The 18,145-nt window shown below is 33.2% G+C and overlaps 1 protein-coding gene across 2 annotated transcripts in view; it reads right to left on the bottom strand.

Moving 5' to 3' along the window:
• Agpat1 (1-Acylglycerol-3-phosphate O-acyltransferase 1) overlaps positions 1-18,145 on the bottom strand; it is a 102,112-nt gene that overhangs the window by 42,964 nt on the left and 41,003 nt on the right. The window contains exon 1 of one of the 2 annotated variants that reach the window (XM_089643444.1): positions 7,429-7,871. The exons of the other annotated variant lie outside the window; for it this stretch is intronic. The gene's annotated coding sequence lies outside the window, so the exon portion shown is untranslated. Of the gene's footprint in view, positions 1-7,428; positions 7,872-18,145 lie in introns of those variants that run through there. 2 annotated transcript variants of the gene reach the window in all.

Raw genomic sequence — 18,145 nt, forward strand, 5'->3', positions numbered from 1 at the left:
GTAGTCTCAAGCTTTTTGGCAATGGAAAACATTCGAAGTGAATTAAATATCATCGTATTGCAATTGGCAGTACAATGTGTGGCTAATTTAATGAGAGAAAAGGCCGCGGCGAACAACAGGTCAGCTACTGGCATGCCCGTACTTGTCACGACGTTCACACATGCCGGTTTCATAGCCCCCCTCGTCCCCTCCCTCAACTTGCATGCCAGTAAATCAAATGTTGTGCAATCTACTTGCAAGGCAGGTACAGGCATGCAAGTTCGCGTATACACATGATAGTAGCTGGCATGTGCAAGGAGCTGGCATGCAAGTGTGCCAGCTACAGGCATGTGTATTCCCGGCTTAAGATTCCGGACATATTTAGTAACAGCCGCTAGAACTTTACTTAAGAGGAAGCTACAGGCCAAAAATGTGTATATTCTTGTTATACCTTATATTGTAGGTAATAGGCATTAAAATCGCTTGACAAACAAACGGAGTCTAGAAACGTTCGATTTCAAGCACAATACTGATTTTTATTTATTTTGTAAATAATTTTATAAGAAAGCAAAAAAGTTAATCAAGTGAAACTGTCACAGATAATCTTAGCTATAAAACTGTATTCAAAGTTGTTTCCTTTACGCGTTCATACATTTCTATTGAAAAAAATGTTTTTTTTAGTAGTTTACATTTATATTTTATATTGAGTAATTTATTTTTTTATTTTTATTCTACTCAAGCGAAACGATAGAAAAACCTTTAATTTATCTAAAGCATATTTTTTGGTATTCATAATATACACCAATTCGTTATAAAGATTAATCAAAATAGTGATTTGGCATTTAAGCTTCGCCTTTAAGTCAGTGTTGGGCCATTTTATGTGTAAAAACTGGGTCTCGTAACTCGTCTCTCGTCTCTCTAACTGTATCTCGAATTTCTTGTTTACACTTCACCCAAACTTTATTGTCTCTTGTTTTGTTGTCGTTGTTATTTTATACATATACTTGTTTTATTCTTATTGTTACCTGATTGTATTTGTTTTTAGGTTAAGGCGATGCACCACGTCGTGTAATATTTGGAATCGGGCCATTAACAATAACACTCCAGAAAAGAAAAAAAAACAACATCGCAAAAAAGCGTGTTTTATTTTATTTTGCGAAGTTCATGCATAAATGTTTAATTGTTTTACGATCATTTTCTAAATAACTTAATTTTCCACATTATAAAATAAAACGAAAACAGAAAATGGATTCTTAAGAGGGAGATTTGGAACCTTAAAGCAGTTTTTATATGCCTGATACTTTATTTATTTTTCTGAGCTTTATAAAAATACTTATTTATTTATTATTTCAAAAGCCAAGAAATGGCCGGGAAAGTGCATGTGTATAAGATATAATAATATTGTCCAGTGGGTCTGTATAATATAATACTGAGAGACAATTGCTTTAATTGGACACTTCCTTCCTTAAGTCTCAAAGACTAGGATGTCGTCGTAAATCATTTAAACACTGTTGGACCCACGGAACAAATCTTTGAACAAATAATATTGGTTGAAAGTAATCAGCCCGACATGTTTCGTAAGCAATGATCACCTTTCAGCGTTAAAATCCTACAAATTTCTACAATTTATCGTAAGTCTATGTTTTTAAGCTCCAAAAAAATAAGTTATTTTCGAAGATAATCTATACATTTGTAATGCCGAAACGTTAATTATATGAAATTCCTTCGATAGAAAAAAATCGCAAAGTAAGCTCCGAAAATTATAAAAATCACGTTTTATTCTGTTATTTAATATGTTATAGGCATGAAAAAATGAACAGTGTATCTTTAAATGCAACTAAAGCATTTGTCGAGATATTTTTGCTCAATTTCAAATGAGTCGTGTTTTATTAAATATTTTCACCATTTTCGCCATCGTTTTTAATATTACTGCGCTCTCTCTAACATTCGTATGCACATATCTCCCTTTCAAACCATCTTTGAACGCTTACTACGGGGCCTTAAGGAAAACTAAATGACAAATACAGTCGATTCCGCTTAAATGGTAAACCGCTTTATAGGGACAGCCGGTTATTTGGGCCAAAACCCAAGCAACACAAACCAAGTAAAGAAACTAGTTTTATTATATGAAAACCACGGAAAACATAATAATATATATCAGTAAACGAATTTGAATTAAGAATTTGGTAGATTTTCGCTCGCTTTATCATCGCTGGATGTTCGTCGTCAAGTTAAGTCAATTAAGAATGCGTTGTTTGGATTGTTTGTTCGTGAGTTTTTTTTAATATTTGTACTTATCTTTGATTATTTTATTTTTTCACATTCATACGTATTTAGACAATATTTTTCTGTAATTAAATATTTTTCAAAAATTATTAAAGTTTAAAAACACATTCGAGAGAACTCCAATAAATGCAATATGTTGTACGGAAAAACACATTTGAGAGAATTCCAATAAATGCAATATGTTGTACACATAAACACATTCGAGAGAATTCCAATAAATGCAATGTGTTGTACACATAAACACATTCGAGAGAATTCCAATACATGCAATATGTTGTACACATAAACACATTCGAGAGAACTCCAATAAATGCAATATGTTGTACTGAAAAACACATTTGAGAGAATTCCAATAAATGAAATATGTTGTACACATAAACACATTCGAGAGAACTCCAATAAATGCAATATGTTGTACACATAAACACATTCGAGAGAACTCCAATAAATGCAATATGATGTACACATAAACACATTCGAGAGAATTCCAATAAATGCAATATGTTGTACACATAAACACATTCGAGAGAATTCCAATAAATGCAATGTGTTGTATGTACACATAAACACATTCGAGAGAATTCCAATAAATGCAATATGTTGTACACATAAACACATTCGAGAGAATTCCAATAAATGCAATGTGTTGTATGTACACATAAACACATTCGAGAGAATTCCAATAAATGCAATATGTTGTACACATAAACACATTCGAGAGAATTCCAATAAATGCAATGTGTTGTATGTACACATAAACACATTCGAGAGAATTCCAATAAATGCAATATGTTGTACACATAAACACATTCGAGAGAATTCCAATAAATGCAATGTGTTTTATGTACACATAAACACAATCGAGAGAATTCCAATAAATGCAATATGTTGTACACATAAACACATTCGAGAGAATTCCAATAAATGCAATGTGTTGTATGTACACATAAACACATTCGAGAGAATTCCAATAAATGCAATATGTTGTACACATAAACACATTCGAGAGAATTCCAATAAATACAATGTGTTGTATGTACACATAAACACATTCGAGAGAATTCCAATAAATGCAATATGTTGTACACATAAACACATTCGAGATAACTCCAATAAATGCAATATGTTGTACACATAAAAGAGCTAAATAAATGCTATTTTCTACCTACCTCAAAGTTCGCTTACTTGAGACTAAATGTCTGGGCCCGATGTGACAGTACGGGGTCTACATTTAAAGATGTAAAAGGATGAGAGGGAGAGGGAAGAAGTGAGCCTTGATAAATGTTAAAACTAACAAAATAAGTGTTGATAACGTTTAATTGAAATGGTTTTCTGTTTTTGAAGAAGTAATATTGATAGAAATAATGATGTATCCATAAGTATTTTGTTATTTATTTCAGTTAAAAAAAATAAATTCTGGGACTAACTACCATATTTATATATTCCTATCTGCCCAGAAAAATAATGGAGGCAAATAATTATACGGAGTCGGGGGATATTTTCGATTTATCACTAAACAAATAGTACAAAATGTTATTACTGAGGCATTTTAGTTATGTATATAACCAATGACTAAATAAAAAAACGCTTATAACTATGTATAATTATTCCCTATGTATAATTACTATTCATATGTAAAATCCCCTAAAAAAGCCGTTAATAAATAAATAAGCAATTATACAATTTGTCCAAAAAAATGTCACCATCTCAATGACAAGTCTTTTTTCAAACTTTCTTCAAGCCAGTGGGTGCTGTAATATTGATTATTTTTATTTGACAGCTCGCAATAGGAAGTACGATCGTGAGGGATAAAAAGGTAGCATCCAACAATGCCGCCATCTTGAACCGGAACCGGAACGTAACAAACAATTTTTTAGACAGATGAAATGCCGAATGGTCAAGTTAAAAGAGGATTTCGCTACGCTCAGTCAATTAATCAGTTTGTTTGGATATTTTGGCCTCAAACCCAAAATTAAGTTTATTTGGAAAAGAGCGCGTTTCCGTTATAGACATATACCATCGCAGACTTTTCTGTAGGCCTTTTTAAGATATACAATTCCGTAGTGATTATGTTGATGTATTTCATAAGGTTTAGCCAGCGTTAGCAATGAAAGCGTCCGAAAATATTTTATCTACGACTTGATTACAAAACATCGACTTTTCTCTACTTTATATACATTTAATATGCATGTATTATATACATAAACCTTTCGGAAGAAATTCTCTAAATGATAGTGAAAACCTTATCAAAATCCGTTGAGTAGTTCAGAAGAAATAAGCGCACAAACAGACAAACACGGATAGCGCCTTTTTTTATACTATTTAGAGATATCAAATATAGTTTATAATATACACTTCCCTTCTGTACAAAATCAATATCATATAAAAGTAGTTAAGTAAATAAGAAACGTAAGATGTTTAAACATAATATCTAATTTTATATACAGCGAGCATTGTTACATACAGCCGGTGAAATAAAAGTTCAGTTTTTCATCTTTTAGGAACGTCTACGCTGCTTTTTTCATACCAAACTTATTTTTGGATTTGAGGTAAAATATCCATTCAAACCGGATGATCTTTTTTAAATAATAATGTATAGGTGTTATATCTATTGCTGCTTAAATGTATTTATATTTGTTTTATAAAATATAGAAATCAACAGACTTCTAATATTCGCTCACAGATTTTTTTTTTTAATTTTGCAGATTTTTTTCCAGGGCCGTTTGATGGATCCCATACCTTGCAATCTTGAGAGCACAGGCGTCAGCTGTCATGCTGTCCTTGTTCTACCAGTATTTTAATTGGAGATGCTCTGAGTAATTAGCGTCATTCATCCCTTCGGCACCGGGGGACAGTCGAAAAACACGCCAAATGCGTGCCCTTCATTTGTTCCTACAACATGTATCATGGGTTTATTCTTGAGTTACAACCAAAACATGGGTTTCTTCAAGACTCATGTTCACTCCTTCCTTTCCTCATAAAGACTCTCCAGGGAAATTATTTTCCTTAGAGAAGTTAATATTAATTTTCATCAATTGATTCCTGGTTCTATAAATTTACTTGGTCAAAAAAACCCCAGTTATTTCAAAAATTATCCTGGGCTTAGCAAAACACTTGCCTTTAGAGTTTCTGAGAATTCCGTTGAAAATATCTGGGGTGCATTTACCGATCGACGTTCGTTTCATGAATGTTCCTGTTTTTTAAATGAAACTTCTAACTTAAAACTTTCTAAGCCTGCCAAAACGATCGAAATCTGAAGGGTACGCGTGACGTCACATGTACCTCGTTTCTGTCGGTTAACAGTAAGGTCAATCCCACTCGGGTGGGTATGAAACAAAAAAATCAATTTAAATAATTAACAAGATTTCCAAAACATACGAATTCCATTAAACATTTACGTCATATTTGATAAAATAATTATTAATAATACATTATTTATGTATTTATTAACGCTTATAACCAATGACTAAATAAAAAAACGCTTATAACTATGTATAATTATTCCCTATGTATAATTACTATTCATATGTAAAATCCCCTAAAAAAGCCGTTAATAAATAAATAAGCAATTATACAATTTGTCCAAAAAAATGTCACCATCTCAATGACAAGTCTTTTTTCAAACTTTCTTCAAGCCAGTGGGTGCTGTAATATTGATTATTTTTATTTGACAGCTCGCAATAGGAAGTACGATCGTGAGGGATAAAAAGGTAGCATCCAACAATGCCGCCATCTTGAACCGGAACCGGAACGTAACAAACAATTTTTTAGACAGATGAAATGCCGAATGGTCAAGTTAAAAGAGGATTTCGCTACGCTCAGTCAATTAATCAGTTTGTTTGGATATTTTGGCCTCAAACCCAAAATTAAGTTTATTTGGAAAAGAGCGCGTTTCCGTTATAGACATATACCATCGCAGACTTTTCTGTAGGCCTTTTTAAGATATACAATTCCGTAGTGATTATGTTGATGTATTTCATAAGGTTTAGCCAGCGTTAGCAATGAAAGCGTCCGAAAATATTTTATCTACGACTTGATTACAAAACATCGACTTTTCTCTACTTTATATACATTTAATATGCATGTATTATATACATAAACCTTTCGGAAGAAATTCTCTAAATGATAGTGAAAACCTTATCAAAATCCGTTGAGTAGTTCAGAAGAAATAAGCGCACAAACAGACAAACACGGATAGCGCCTTTTTTTATACTATTTAGAGATATCAAATATAGTTTATAATATACACTTCCCTTCTGTACAAAATCAATATCATATAAAAGTAGTTAAGTAAATAAGAAACGTAAGATGTTTAAACATAATATCTAATTTTATATACAGCGAGCATTGTTACATACAGCCGGTGAAATAAAAGTTCAGTTTTTCATCTTTTAGGAACGTCTACGCTGCTTTTTTCATACCAAACTTATTTTTGGATTTGAGGTAAAATATCCATTCAAACCGGATGATCTTTTTTAAATAATAATGTATAGGTGTTATATCTATTGCTGCTTAAATGTATTTATATTTGTTTTATAAAATATAGAAATCAACAGACTTCTAATATTCGCTCACAGATTTTTTTTTTTAATTTTGCAGATTTTTTTCCAGGGCCGTTTGATGGATCCCATACCTTGCAATCTTGAGAGCACAGGCGTCAGCTGTCATGCTGTCCTTGTTCTACCAGTATTTTAATTGGAGATGCTCTGAGTAATTAGCGTCATTCATCCCTTCGGCACCGGGGGACAGTCGAAAAACACGCCAAATGCGTGCCCTTCATTTGTTCCTACAACATGTATCATGGGTTTATTCTTGAGTTACAACCAAAACATGGGTTTCTTCAAGACTCATGTTCACTCCTTCCTTTCCTCATAAAGACTCTCCAGGGAAATTATTTTCCTTAGAGAAGTTAATATTAATTTTCATCAATTGATTCCTGGTTCTATAAATTTACTTGGTCAAAAAAACCCCAGTTATTCCAAAAATTTCACTCGTAACTGTCAACAATAACTACTACTGTCACATTATTCAGCGGAACCAGCGCAGAATTATCCCAAAAAACCACACAGAGAAAACATAATTATCTGTCAAATGTCAACTTATTCCACGAAAATCGCGATTATCCCTTTAGTAGTATGATAAGGATAAAATAGTTTTATTTACCTGATCAATAATATGTGTAATATTCCAAAGCAGAGTTAAAATCACACGAAATTGTCAAAAATAAATCCGCGAAACCGGCGCACAATAATCCATCACAGTGAGACAAGTATTCTGTCAAACTAACATCAAATTATTCCGCGAAAACTGTAGTACTATAGAATAGAATATTCTACATTCAAACTACACTAAACCGTCAAATTATTTCTCAAAAATTGCTATTCTGCCTTGTGTAGTACAACAGAATATTCTAAATGCAAACGACAAAGAGATCTGTCAAATTATTTTGCAAAAACTGTTCTGTGCACATTATAGAGTAGTATAGGATAGAATATTGTATTTTCAAATGTCCATTTGATAAACGCACGTGTGGTTTTAAAGAAAACATTAGACCACAAAGCAATTTAACAAGCGGTAGGTAAATGATTGCGAATCGGTTTGCCGAGTTGTATTGCTAGTTCGCGAGTCGCCCGCTGGCGTGCTACTGGATGTTGACTACTGTACGCGTGCGGAGTAATATTATTTCGTTGGGTGGACTGTATCCCCGGCCAGACAGTGATGCAGGAGTTCTGAAACTTTTCAATAATGTTCGGATGAAAAAATGTCATAAAAACTACTCACAACTTTCCGAGGCAAGTAGAACTACCACATCCCAGTTAGGGTAGAATATGTAAAGAATAAGGAAGGGAAATAGTTAAAAGAATAGGAAAGAGTAAGGAATATGAGATGGAATATAGAAGGGAAGGGAATAGGCAAGGGAAGGAGATGGAAAAGAGGAAGCGTGTGATGTTTGTATATGTTGAATATAATTAGTATATTAATTTATTGATTATCAATCTAGATACGGCCTAGATTAGACCAGATATCGCAGTGAGAGATGCTGCGAACACAGTCGTCAAAAAAGTGCTTAGCCTGCATAGGTACAGCAAGTTTTTAAAAAACCATTAGATTTTAGAAGAGAAAATTGCTGTGAAATTGAAGAAAAGTTCGTTTAAGTATAATGAAAAGTACAGATTGTAAAACTTATTAACCCTTTCACACCCGCATTATTGTTTCCACATATATAAAATATGTAATGCTTGATAATACCTCAGAAAATTATTTGAAAATTTTTGGTATTTAATTTTTTTTTTGTTTAGAAATTTAACTCTGTTAATTTGGATTAACATTGGTCGTCTGAGGGTATTTTTCAAATAGTAAATTAAAATAAACATAACACAAAAGTAATACAAATAACTGTTTCATGTCAAAAACGCACATTTACAATGTAGTGATAATCTCTAAGGTACAAATAAATAACATTTTAAAAATAATTCATTCATAATAAAGAAATAATCTAGGATAGTAAATCTTTAAAAATTCGCCATACTAGTAGAAAACATATCCGTCACTACCAGTGTTAATTTGAATGAACATTGAAATTCATTTACAATATTCTGGAAAATGACTGTGAACAGTGAATTGAACTGATATTATTATTATAGAACACATTTCGATGCGTTAAAATATTTGTAATTCGAGTATAAAATATTGATATCTCACCTTAAATTAAGTGATCAATGACGGCAGAAATTCAATGAAACTCACAATCAGCCGATGCCAAAATATTTATCGGTGTTCTGGCGGGAATATGGATTTAAACCGAGCGGAAAAAATAGACGAAACAGAAAAGACAACAAGCTATAAGAAAACGAAAACATGGCTTTTCTAATTCGCTACCGTTAATGTAAAAAAAATCACAAAGTTCATGTTAATTTGAATTAACACTGGGGCTGAAAGGATTTACTGTAAAAACTATTCATAATATTTGGCTAATTTATATAGCGCCATTTTCTTGAAAAATCACCTCAACGGCGTTAGTACATTATCCCATAAGATAAAGAAGAAAACTGCCAGTAAACGCCACACAACAGAGTTAGCTGTTTAAAGCTAAGACTATAGATTCATCACTAATAATAAGGACTTAATATGTTATAAAAAGTATAGTTTTATTTCACTTCTTTTAATGACTTTATATCACTTTGTAAAAGTGTGTTGAATTATCACTGTGTTGAGTTATCATGGAACCATTATAACCGGATAACGCATCAAAATGACAATTCAACACACCTTTAAAAAGTGATATAAAGTCATGAAAAGTTATGAAACAAAAAATAGGTAAAACAGGTTACGTAGGTTAGGTTTATACGTCAGTTTTTTTCCGTCGCTATATATATGACTTTATATATCACTTTTCAAAGGTTTGCGTCATTGTCATGGTGTTGAGTTATAATATTAACCGCAACAATACACACAATCCAAATTTTGAATTGGTCACCTCAAGTCTATTGTTGTTTCTTCGAAGTTAATACAAATAAGAAATTTATTATTGTTTTTTATTGCATCAAAACCTTTTTTATGTGGTCTTTCACAGGTACGCGTGCCAAAGATTGTCCTCCAATGTAGTCTCGCGCGCACATGTTTTTAGGGAAGGAGAAAAGTGGAGGGGGCAGTACCGGCTGTCCCAACACAAAACGCACACAAAGACACCCACCACACGAACACAAGACAGTACTGTATTAATGCAGCCACCCCGTACAGTCATATTTCCGTTATAGCAATCGATATAGGGAAAAATTGAACTCATTACAGAAACTAACTTGTAGTTAGGGTGACCGCGTGAACTTTGAACCATGTCAGGGGTAAATTAATTTAATGTGACAGCAACTGAATAAGGAATTATTTCCTAATTTATTTATTTATTTATTGGACAATTTGTATAGCGCCGCTTTTGTGAGATATCACCTCAGGGGCGCTTTACAGTTGATAAAAAATATAAATATTACAAAAAAAGTGACGTTAAGTTAAGTAAAATGAAGTACAGGAACAGGTGACACGAAGATAGAAGATGGAGACTCTGCAGCAAGAATCCTAGGTGGTGAGGAAACTGGTCCAGCTGCTGCAGCGAAAGAGTCCACCGCGTCCACCAACAGTGCCAGCACGAGGTTCGTCATCCTTACAGGTATCTGTCTGCTGCTAACAAAGCGCTGAAACAATATCCTCTCACAGATACCAGACCTTGGCAGCACCGCTGTGACGTTCGACGAAGATAGAAAATGGAGACTCTGCAGCAAGAATCTTTGGTGGTAAAGAAACTGGACCAGCTGCTGCAGCGAAAGAGTCCACTGCATCCACCAACAGTGCCAGCACGAGGTTCGTCATCCGTCCAGGTATGTGTCTGCTGCTAATAAAGCGCTGATACCTCACATAGATAAGAGACCCTGGCAGCACTGCTGTGACGTTCGGCAAGTCCATCATTCATCTCCATGTAATCCTGTTCCTGGTGATTGTTGAAGTGGTGCATTCTGCCCGCAATAAAAAGCGACGGTCGGGATAATAAATTATCCTGGGCTTAGCAAAACACTTGCCTTTAGAGTTTCTGAGAATTCCGTTGAAAATATCTGGGGTGCATTTACCGATCGACGTTCGTTTCATGAATGTTCCTGTTTTTTAAATGAAACTTCTAACTTAAAACTTTCTAAGCCTGCCAAAACGATCGAAATCTGAAGGGTACGCGTGACGTCACATGTACCTCGTTTCTGTCGGTTAACAGTAAGGTCAATCCCACTCGGGTGGGTATGAAACAAAAAAATCAATTTAAATAATTAACAAGATTTCCAAAACATACGAATTCCATTAAACATTTACGTCATATTTGATAAAATAATTATTAATAATACATTATTTATGTATTTATTAACGCTTAGGGGCCTTTATATAATATGAATAGTAAAAATTGAACAGATCTGAACTGCCTTAGTAAAAACAATATTTTGTATTTGTTTAGTGATAAATTAAAGATGTCTACTGACTCAATATAATTATTTCCCTCCATTATTTTCTGAGCAATGAAGAACACACAATAATGCATTATTAGTTAGTCCCAGAATTTCTACAATTCCTCAGGAACTAAGATTCATAACAAGTCCAACAGAATTCAGGTCTAAACTAAAACTTAACTTTTTAAGCTGTTATACCCTTAAATTAAATATATCGTTCCTGAGAGAAAGACCAGTTATATCCAATTTTCCAATTATGTCCTAAATTAGTCAATGTTAATTAAGTGTTAATCTCAAGTGACCTACCAGGTAAGTATGGTACTGTATAATATCTCCATTTATAGTTATTAATAACATATATCATTGTAGAAATGTATTATATATTTATACAGCGCCCTTGAGGTGATTTTGCACAAAAACGGCGCTATACAAATCATCCAATTATTATTGATTATTATTAATGAAATAAATCCCGACTTTTAGAATTACGATACTGCTTTAATAATTGTGGGTAAAACCTGGAGAGATGCTTTCAACAAATGTGACTTAGGATTAAGAGCGGTAAAGAGTTAACTGAATAAATAACATCTTATCTTTGAATGCAATAAAAACTAAATATGTGACATTTATTAAATCATCAAAAAGTCAACCTTCTGACACTCATAATATAATTATACAAAATTGTCTGCAGAATTTGTAATTGCCACCCCTTGGAAAGTATAGACTACATCATGTATCTATGTAGGTGTAAAGGTTGATATTATTAAAGATGGAATTACCATATCGATATGTTAACAAAGAATATAAGGAGATTTTCATTTATTTTTAAAGAACTTCGACTCATATTGGACAAAGAGAAATTAAAAACTGTCTATTTTGCCTTAGTTGAAAACAATATATTTTGCACTTTGCCAATCAATAATAGAATATGGAATTATTGCTTGGGGAGGAGCAACAAACTCGGCTATCAATTACATAGAAACCGCACAGAAAACGATCTTAAAGGTAATACTAAAAAAACTACTAATACATGACATCAGTCTATGTTTTCAATTGTTTTATTTTATATGTGTTTCATATGTTTAGGAAAATGTGTATTGTTTTGAGAAGTTAATGTTGTAACCTAACTCTCTGGATGACATTGATATTAGCGGTATTACCTAGGGGAAGAGTCGCAAGCGAAGTAGTCTCGCAATGCGCTGCTTGGCGGCCTATGTTGTTGAGTGGTTTAATCCTTTGCTACGAATACGGAGGTTGCGGGTTCAAATGTTGCAAGAAAATTTAATTTGTGTTGTTTTAAAATTTATTAATTTTAAATAATATATCGTATATTTGCGCACGTTTCAGATTGATAGACACTTATTGTATTATTGAAATAAATGTTCCCAATTTCAAAATAATATCGCATATTTTAGCCCTCTGACCCTGATTCAGAAAAAAATGTTCTGCTGTTCCTAAAAAATATGTTGCGCTAATTATATTATGCATTCTTTATTATATATGTATTATAAAGGGTTTTCCAATAAGAGGTGTTATATTGAATAGCTCGCTATTTCGGTAGATGTTACTTTTGAAGCTGTCTATTTTTGACATTTGACAAGTAGAAACTACGCCATTAATAAAAATGGAACGATACACGCTTCAACAACGTATTGAAATTATTCAAATTCACTTGAGTGAATCAAATGCAAATAATCTTGAGTGATGAGGCCCATTTCCACCTCGGTGGCTTCGTCAACAAGCAAAATTGTCGCATCTGGGGCTCGGAAAAACCAAGAATTATTGTTGAAAAGCCTCTCTATAATCAACGTGTGACTGTTTGGTGCGGTTTATGGTCCGGCGGAGTCGTTGGACCTTACTTTTTCGAAAATGAGGCTGGAGCAACAGTTACGGTGAATGGATCGCTATCGAGAGATGATTAATGATTTTTTATGGCCGAAATTGGATGGTATTGATCTGGACAACGTTTAATTTCAACAAGACGGCGCTACGTGCCACACAAGCAACGAAACCATTGATCTTTTACGATTGAATATCAAAATAACACCTCTTATTGAAAAACCCTGTATTATGTATCTTGTGTCTCTATTCGTGTCTTGCATCTCTTTGTATTATTTTTCAAATGATTGAGCTTTTATATAATTTTGTATTTTTATATGTTTTTCTTTTTAAATTTTTATTTAGATGTGTGAACAGATTGTACATTTATGTTCTCACGTAAGTGAGAATATCTTTAAAAACCCAGAATAAATAAATAAACGGTGTTTGCGGAACATTTCAGTATGAATTATCCTTACGCCTTTAACCGTATTATTTGATAATGTTATCTACGAATTTAACTTGACGAGCGGGGTATCGAATCATTCGCTTGAAATCAAATAAAATAATGTAGATTTGCATTGCATTTCAGATAACACATTTTAAATCAACGGTGACTTTGCCAATTTCCTACAAACGCATATTGTGCTGTAAACCTTAATAATTATTGATTCCTTATTTATTTATTAACACGTGTGGTCATAAATATGTATTCATTTTAAATCACTAGTTAGGCTAGCATTACACTTGTAAGTTTTTTCGTAAATTTACGACTTCTAGCCAATGGGCATCTTGCATTTTGAAAATCCAATGCGCCCATTGGCTAGAAGTCGTAAATTTACGAAAAAACTTACAAGTGTAATGCTAGCCTTATACCTAAGTCTTAGTTGAAAGTAACTGGTGTAAGGTTAACTTAAGGAGGGCAATCCGCCTGATTGACAATACAATGCTGATTGTCATCTCTAATTCACAGACGCAATGCAAGCATGCTGAGACTGTTATACAGGTATTTTAGTGGAGCCCGCTCTATAGCGGAATACCCGTTAAGGCGGAGCTTAATGTCAAATCACCATTTTGATTAATTTTTATAACGAATTGGTGTTCATTATGAATACCAAAAAATATGCTTTAGATAAATTGAAGGGTTGAAGGAACAGTTGATGTTGGCTGCATTAGAACGGGTTGCTTCTTCGACTTGGTTTTTTGTAATACCGCTCATATGTGGAACGAGCTACCGGAATCTGCTTTTCCTCCTTCATATAATCCGTGCCTCTGCAAGATCCGCATTAATAAATCACTTCCTATAGCCCCAACTTTTTATTTTAAATGTGAAACCGCGCAAGAGTCACAACTGATCCGTTAAGAGCCAATGAGACCAGAGGCGGCTCGTGACAGAATTTGCCAGCAGTGCATTTCACAAATAATGGTAACATGTAAAATAGGAAAATAAAGTGATTTAAAGGGAACTACATACCCAGTACAAATAATTCATTTGTAGAGAAAATCCATTCGTCGCTCTTTCATTTGAGAAAATTCTTCAATTACAAGATTATTAAAGGTATAGACGAGATCAAACTTTTTTCGATGATCATCATTGATAAAGCATTGAGACGATCTTGGGACATAGTATTCCTCAGAAATGTTTTTACACGTTTCAACGTAGAAAAACACCTTTCGCACTCGACAGTTGTCATCGGAATAGTACAAATTATGTTTAACAGTTTCACTATTTCACTAAAACACTCCACCAAGTTACACTTGTAAAATAATTGTAAAATTGATATTGCTCCGTCAGCATTCGCAAAATCATCTCTAGTTTGTTGGGATTAAATGAACTTCGGTTACTTTTGATAAAATCAATGTTAACCGCAATGTTTTCATTAGCACTCATTTTTAAAAAGCTTTTTGCAGAGCAAAACTCGTAAAAACCGTTAAAACGTCGCGTCAATCGCCAATAATGAATACTGTCAAGTTTGCAGATATGTAGATCGCGCCGGTAACGCTAGAATATTATAACATTGGTAATTAGTTCGAAATCTGTCAATCCTAACTACTGCATTCCGTTTCAACATCCCAACGTTTTACGCATGTTTAAGGTTTTTGATATATGAGTAGTCTAATATCAAAACGTACTTATCTCCACGAACCAAATTTTTGGCAAAAGCAAGAAAACTGTTTCATAGCATTTAAGTATAATAAAGTAAAATTAAATGTTTTGTAAAAATGAAGGTAAAATAAAACATTTTAAATGCGTTTTTGAAATAAAAATCTGATAGATAATTAATTAGTTATTTAATATTTAAAAATGGACTTAGATACATTTTGATATTGAACCATGGATTTAGATACATTTTGAAAGTGAAGTCTTTGGATTTAGTCACATTTTGAAACTCATAAACTGTGTTTGATAATACTTCTCTGCCAGGGGTGTAGTGAAGAAATTACATCATTTGTATATGCATAGATGAAACATAATTCATATTAACAAAAAAATAAAAGTCTTTTTAAAGCCAAACATTATTTATTTTAAAATACAGTATTACCTGCGGATAATAAAAATAGACCAATTTGTCTATCATTGAAGAAGAAGATAATAATAATAATCTAAACGAAAATATGAAAGAGAACAAGACACAGGAAAATAGAAAAAGATAATATCCCAATTTTTAGATTCTATACATGGTGTCCGGAAACTCGTAGTACAAGCCGGAAACTGGAGAATGTATACCACACGGGGAACCCAAATAAACAAAGTTTTTTGATTTGAGCATTTTTATTAAAAAAAAAAAAACCAAAAAAATATATTTTTCGGCTATTTCAGGGTTCAAATTTTTTCGTCATTATTTGTTTTACTTTTAAATTTTTAAATAATTTTAATTAGTTGGGTACTTTGATCTTCAGTAATAATTTATAAGAATTTGATCAAAAAAAAATCAACTTCTGACTCGATTTACTCGAAAACGAAAGCTCAAATCAAAAAAAAAAATACTACAAAATCGACTCCAAATGTGATGAAGATTCACCAGTTTCCAGCTTGTACTACGAGTTTCCGGACACCATGTATAATGGAGACCACTACATAAAAAAAAACGCAATGCAGAAATCCTTGCAAGCGAATACCTTAAATACGTGGGTAAAAAACTTTTGCAAATAGGTTTAATAAATGATAATATTGTAAAGGTTAGATTAACGTGTATACATTAAACAAAAAACAAAAACAAATTTTAGATTCTATGAAATGGAAAACACTTTATTTAAAAAATAACAATGCAATGCAGAAATTCTTTCATGCAAAATGATTGATTCATACATTAAATCCTGATACTAATTTAATCCTGATACTTCTACTTGAGATTCACCATTCTCAAAGCGCGACAGTTGAGTGCTTTTGTCTGATGATTGCAGGGTAACGGATATCTAGGAGGCTCAGTAGCAGAATATCTTCTAATGATTCTATGTCAACCATTCTCAAAGCGCGACAGTTGAGTGCTTTTGTCTGATGATTGCAGGGTAACGGATATCTAGGAGGCTCAGTAGCAGAATATCTTCTAATGATTCTATGTCAACCATTCTCAAAGCGCTACAGTTGAGTGCTTTTGTCTGATGATTGCAGGGTAACGGATATCTAGGAGGCTCAGTAGCAGAATATATAAAAATAAGAGAAGGATATTATTTAGAAATATGTGTGCAGAAAATGTTTGTTTGAACCCAATATATGGTCCTAAGAGAAAAGAAACTCTGCATAAATTTCAAATAAGTAAATAAATCATTGACATTAGATCCTAATTCAAGTGTTGTAGATAGATAATTGCCCTTTTGTAATGATCAAACATCCACTAATGTATTTACATTATGATAACACTATGGAATAAATGGATCATTATAAACATATTTACTGATTTTCAAGCTTATAATAAAAATACCGCCAAAAAAACTAGTACTTTCAAGTTACACAAATGAAGGAAAGTATATATGGCACGGAAAATATTCCTACAGGAAATATTCCCACTTCGGTAGTATAAAAATACTCCACTGAAGTATAAAATATAGAAAAGATAGGTAATTATTATATAAACAATTTTTTTTTTGACAAAAACCATAAAATTTTGAATACACCACTGATGTCTTAGTAGCATGATGGAACTCATCTTATAACTTTTTGTTTATTGATTGTCTACTCTTCCGGTCGCCTAAAACGCTTTCTGCCTTTTCCAGTGCATGCTGGTACAACTGGAGAACAAATTGATTCACTCATTTTTGTTTAATTTTCAAAATTACCGTTAATAACTCAAAAAATCACGACCAAATCAACTTCAAAACCACTCACAAAAAACGTGTTTCTTGTTATGGTGTCCATTGCACAGAAAGCAGCCCATTGATTGGTTAAAAAACCAATATGGCTGCCAATTCAATGGCCCTTATTGGTTATTGGATTTGAGTACGTTTTGAAAACAAACGATTTTGGATTTAAGTACGTTTTGAAATTGAAGACGATTTTTAACAAGCTATAACTAAGGATTTAACCATGTTTTGGCACTGAAATAATATTTCAAACATGGCTATGATCCAGGAGAACGTGTTGGCATTTAAATCTAAAAAAAAGTCAAAATGGTGGTTAAGTACCTTTTGATTTTCAACTACTCATATATCAGGATGTTTCGGCGCATGCGCCGATAATGCACCGACCAGCTTCTATCTCCACTGCTCTAACACATCAACAGCCGTTATGGGTTTCTACCTGTCTCGCTCATTTCACGGTTCCGACCTCTAGAGACAGTGCCTACAGAAGGTACATGGCATGTCTCGGGCAAAGCCGAAAATGCACGGGTTGATATATTACACTGTTTTTCGCATGCGCGGGAGTCTAGTACAAACTTTGATTGGTAAGAATATTATAATGATCTGGCGTGAATTCTTCGTGAGTGGATATACGAATTTACATTTCTAACGTATATATCTATGTTTGGCAGTGCAGTGCACAAATGCACTAAGGCAGGGACCGCCTCTGAATGAGACTATGGTATCCCCAATTGAGGTAAGCTGAAAGGCTGTTGGTAGTGGGTGGGAAGGAGATGGGTAGTAGC

Source organism: Hesperophylax consimilis, chromosome 19 (assembly GCF_061612785.1).
Source record: "Hesperophylax consimilis isolate HC1 chromosome 19, BYU_Hcon_1.0, whole genome shotgun sequence".
Lineage (NCBI taxonomy): Eukaryota > Metazoa > Arthropoda > Insecta > Trichoptera > Limnephilidae > Hesperophylax > Hesperophylax consimilis.